Below are 6015 nucleotides of genomic sequence, written 5' to 3'. Positions count from 1 at the left end.
TTCCCTGTTGCATGGCCTCATTGAGTTTTGGAAATACTCACATGTCCTTGAAATAAGCTGAAAAAAATGATGGACGGTGTGAATTTCTAACAAACATCACGGTCGCCCCACCCAGGAAGCGGATTGGCTGGTGTACCACACATCAGCTATATAACTGGTGTATTGACGTCAGCAAGTTATGTGGGTCCCATCACGAGGTATGTGTTATATCCAAACCGTTTATCCATTCTGCGAGCTTGTATTAAGACTTCAGACGAAAAATAAGACACATCTAACCATCAAGTGGACCACACCCCAAAAAGCAGTGGGGGATTGAACATCTACCATTGAAACTCTTTTGGGGTCACAGAAGTTTTGGATCAATATGAAATTTGTTTTTCCTCTTCATCCAGGTCTGTAACCTTATGAACAGATTGGATGGAAAATAATGGTAGCCCTAGTAATTTTTTAACGGTGAAAATCATTATCTCCACTGCTATTTGTGGTGTGGTTCATTTGATCTTTACATATGATTCATTTTTTGCATAATGCTCTAAAATGATCTTGAAAAATGTTTGAACGGTGTGGATATAATAAATACATCATCGTGGGGGCCATGTAACTTTGATCTCCTTTGAACCGTTCGTACAACATTGAGCTCGAGGAGCGTCAGTGCTCGTCTTCGCACGACACGTACCTACAGCAGCTATATAGCTGGTGTGTGGTACACCGGCCAATCCGCTTCCCCACCTAACTACCCAGCCCGACCTAGCTACCCTGAGGTTTCGCAGAAACCCGCGTCCGTCGGAGCGGATTAGATGTTACCCGTGTACCAGTGCTACCTTCACCATGCAGGACCCACCTTTATGAATGTTCTGTATATCCACTCAGTTCATCGGTTTTCTCAGCTCAATTTAAGACGTCATCTTAAAAATTAAGTAGATCCAAATATCCAATGGACCACACCACTGGAAAGTGGTGAATGACCATTAAAAACTTTTTGTAGCTCACAACAGTTTTGTATCATGCAGATCTTTGTAATGTACCTTAATCAAAGTCTGGTTGACCTTACCAACGGGTTAGATGGCAAATAAACATAATAAATCTGCTTTCGGTGGGCCTTGGAAAGCTTTTAATGGTAGGCATTCAATCACCGTTCTTTCCTATGGTGTGGTCCACCTGAGATTTGGGTCTCCTTAAAATTTGGTATAACATCCTAAAATGAGCCGTAAAAATGGTGGACCATGTGAATATTCAACATATCATCAAGGTGGGCCCCACTGTAAAGGTAAGGTGTTACGCTGGTAAGACCTAGTACGCTATCGTTTGGCACATGCTACGTGGGCCCAGATTTCTCAACTCTCCCTCTGTAAATAAATAAGAAAGAGGGAAGTGATGCAATTTGCAATTTGACAAGGCACTGCAGAATGTCGGATCTTGCAGGCAACACGTAGTAAAGTCGGAGTACAGCAGGAATTCTGCATTCAAAATCCACCCTAGTTTTTTGTTTCTGTTTTTACCATGAGCTGTTGCTGTATTTTCTTTACTATATGTAGTCTGTATTTTCATTATGAGCTGTCTATTTGTTGGGTCACGTATTGAAGGGTGATGACTTTTTAAATTCGGGTGATTTTTATTGCATGGGCAATCCAAGGTAAGAGCAATGGTATTAATGGTTTGGATGACTGGACCGTCGGCCCTACTTGTACAAATTGAAGGGTTGGGATGGGGTACTACCACCACCGGACCTAGACGGTGTATTCGTTTTATTCCCACCTTTCATCCATTTTGAAAAAAATTATTTTAGGTGATGAATCACAGAATGAGGGAGATAGAATTCTCAACTACAGTGAGCATTGAAGGCCTACAGCTGAAAATCTCTTAGGAGCCACAGAAGTGTTGGATGAAGCTGATATTTTTGTTTTCCCTTCATCCGGGTTTATGTGACCTTATTAACAGGTTGGATGGCAAGTAAATATTGTCGGTGGCCCTAGGAATATTTTGACAGTGAGGGTTATTGTCACCACTCTTTCCCACGGTGTGATCCACTCAAGCATTCAATCTGCGTCATTTTTGGGCTCATGTCCTAAAATGATCTTTCAAAATAGACGAACGGCTTGGATAAAATACACATATCACCGTGGGCCCCATAGACACTGACAGGACCGTCCATCTCTAGCTAGGTCCCGTAGGGGGTAGCAACCAATCCGGCATGGGATGGTACTGTACTAACTTTTGGACAAACCAATTTTAAACCAAGGGTATGGGAACGAGTACACATATATTAATGATTATTCGAGTCACTGCAGGAAATGAATCTTATCTTTCAAGAATTCAGGGATTCTCACCGTTCGCTGGAGTGAATCCACTGTCGTGATCTGTTGAGGAGGGCTCCATCCATTATTACAACGAGTTGTCGTCTGTCCTCGTCACGTGAATGGTTGTATACGTGCATGCCCCACCTTATACGGAAGTGGATTGCCTGTAGCATCTACTATACGTATATCCCAGGGCAACGGAAGTGGATTGCCTGTAGCATCTGCTATACGTATATCCCAGGGCACTGCATGGCGCAAGTACGTGTTTTAGATACAAGGTCGCACCACACAGCAGAAAAGAATGGGATTCCAACACAAGACCTTCCTCTTTGTCTTTGATATCATGTCAAACAATCACTTCTTAAAGCTCAAGCTGAGGATGGTGTTTTAATGTATAATTCTGTAAGAAGTTTTTAACGGTGGGCTTTCAATCCCCACTTTTACTATAGTGTGGTCTGTGATGGATAAAATCGAGCTTACCTGACGTATGAAACACGTCGTAATAAGATCATTAGAGCATATCCTCTAAACTATCAAAAGCCTAAAGAAGATGAGCTGAGCAAGGAAATTCAGTGACCGAGCTAAAATAGTTAACCTGGCTTAAAGATATGGCTCATCGGCAAACCTCAACCTTGAAAACTGACCTTGACCTCGGATGTTTACTTTGACCTCGGATGTTTACCTCGACCACGAATGCCAACCTCGACATCCAAATAGAAACATCCAGAGAGAATCTCGCGTCATATATAAACAGGACTGCCCAACAAGATCCTAGCTAAAGATCACGTCAATCGAGGCATAATCAAATATATACTCAGGAACATATTCCAACTCTAATATGGGCGACTCCAACTTATCTTATAAATCCGCTCAGATATGTAAGTTGTCTAATAACACCTATAAATACATCACCCCCCAAAGAGAAGGTACGCACAATAATCCCAACTCTAACCACACCTACTCTAGGGTTTATTTACCTAACTTAGGCATCGAAGGATCCTCGGCCACAACCGATGCCCCTAGTGTTACCATATTCTTCATTAAAGTGCAGGTACCTAGCAGCTTATAGGAGGTGGTGCGGGATTGACATTTGAGTGATAATAGTTTGGCGTCGTCCATGGAAAACGACAACAAAGCTATTAAGGATTTCACGCTACATCAACCAGTGTATTCACCTTTCTACTTCCCTTTTGGTGGCTAAAGGAAAAAAAAAAAAGGGCTTTGGCTATCATCGTTGAGCCAATGCTAGAAAAACAGCCTGAAAACCCTCAAGTTCCACAGTCAAACCCTCAGCTTGACCCCCTTCTCCAGTGGTCGTACAAATATCCCAGAACAGGAGAAGTCGACTAGTTTCTTTGGAAAATCAAGTTAAGGATTTGACCGGTAACATTAAACACATTATGCGGATATTAGAAAGAAACATCCCCTTCCCGAAAACCAAAAGGCGTGGAAACGAGGGCGGCGACCGAGCAATCTTGACCTCCGCTTGCACCTCCCGACTCATATGTAGCCAAAGATTGGCCAGCGTGAAGCAAGTATGTACCTATGCAAATCGACGACACACTCTGGAAAAGCAAAGGTGAGGGAAAACTCCTAAAGTCATAGCAAAGAGCGAAGTCCCATAGGAGTCATATCTGAAGGAAGTTCGAGATCAGCTTCGGGACATCCAACAACCGTGATGAGCTAAGGCCCTCGCCTCTATCGATGGACGCTGTGCTTGAGGAAGTCGAGCCCCCATTCACGGATGACATCATGAATTTCCAACTACCATTTAGGTTCTGCATGCCTCAAAAAACTCCCTACACAGGGTCAAGGGATCCGGCCGAGTACCTAGAATCCTTTCGAGCGTGAATGGAAACTTTTAAACCCATGATGTGCAGGGCATTCTCCTTGACTTTATCAGGAGCCGCATGAAAATAGTACAGACAACTGAAGCCCAAGTCCATCAGTTCATTCGCCCAGCTCAACAATGCCTTCATTACTCAGTTTATCGGCGGGAAAGACAGAAAAAAGCGTACAACTCACCCCCTCACAATTACACTGAGAGAGGATGAGCTTCTAAGAGACTACACCATCCACTTCAATGCTAAAGCAATTCAGGTCAATAGTTATTCCGGCCAGATAGCTCTTATCGCCATGATGACCAACCTTAAACAGAGAAAATTCCTCTTCTCGATCGATAATAATCCCCTAACTACTCTCATCGACCTGCTCAACCGAGCTAAAAGATATTCGAACACGGAAAAACTCTTCAGTTTGTGAAAGGCTACCCGTTATGGAAACAGCTTGACAATAGACAGAAAGTGAAAAGGAACAGGGGGAGCCTTCTGTTGCCAACACCAAGAGGAAAAAGGAAGATGACTAGAGCAGAAGCCAACGATCCAATTGATGTCTAGAAAGCCGCTTCCACACGTACACTCCCATAAACACCATGACAGAGCAGGTGCTTATAGAAGTACGGGACAAAAGCATCTTGAAATGGGCGAACAAGATGAAGGTCGACACTGAGAAGAGAGACAAGAGGAAATATTATAATTTTCCACAAGACCACAGTCATAACACGGCAGAATGTTTTGACCTGAAAGAAGTGATCGAATCCCTTATCTGAAAGGGACACCTACGAGAATTTGTCGACAAAGAAAGGGATGACCAACCAACTAGACAAGAAGAGTGACACGACAACCAAAATAACAACGAAGTGACAGGTGAGATACGCACTATATTCAAAGGACTAGCCAGTGGTGGAGACTCAAACCAGGCACGTTAAGCACATGCTCGAAATGCAACTAACAATGAGACAAAGCACCATGGCTACTTCGCTAGCAGATCTATGAAGGAACCTAGGTTGAACTCATAGAGCCTGACCTTCATAGAAGACGACACCCGAGGGATCTACCATCCACACGACGACACCTTATTGGTCACCATGACTATGACCAACCATAAGGTGCACCGCATACTGGTCAACACTGGTAGCTTAGTCAACTTTCTATTCTCATATTCATTTAACAAGACGGGGGTCGAAAGATCCAGACTGGGACCAGTCCAGACACACCTACTCTGCTTTGCGGGGGAGAAGGTGACCTCTAAAGGAAGCATACTACTACGTGTAATTATAGGCGAAGGTGTTAACCAAACCACCACCATGGTAGATTTCCTCGTGGTAGACTGTCGATTAGTTTACAATGTGATTTTGGGTGGACCATCCCCTTAAACAACATGAGGGTTGTGGTATCCACTTATCACATCGCCATGAAATATCTGACCAAGCACGGGGCTAGCCAAGTTAGAGGCGAGCAACATAAAGCTCGACAGTGCTACTCGATAGCGCTCCGAGTGAAAGCGTAGCGACATCAGGTAATGCACATTACCTCCATGGATCCATGGGAGGAATCTATTGAAAGAGGATTGCCATTGGAAGACCTTGTGTCTATACCACTCTCTGAGACCGACCTGACCCGCACTGTCCAGGTCGAATCCTTGTTCGATCCAGGGCACTAGGTGAAAATTGTCAACTTGCTGAGACAACACGCCAACGTCTTTGGTTGGTCCCACCATAACATGCCCGGCATAGATCCGAAAGTGATGGTCCATTGACTAAATGTGGACCCCGACTACAAACCAGTAAGGCAAAAGCGGCGAGCATTCGACCCTGAAAAGTATGCAACCATCGATGAAGAAAATGAAAAACTCCTAGAGGCCAGGTTCATTGAGGAGA

Source organism: Magnolia sinica, chromosome 7 (assembly GCF_029962835.1).
Source record: "Magnolia sinica isolate HGM2019 chromosome 7, MsV1, whole genome shotgun sequence".
NCBI classification, from domain to species: Eukaryota; Viridiplantae; Streptophyta; class Magnoliopsida; order Magnoliales; family Magnoliaceae; genus Magnolia; species Magnolia sinica.
Note: the sequence above shows the minus strand (reverse complement) of the source record.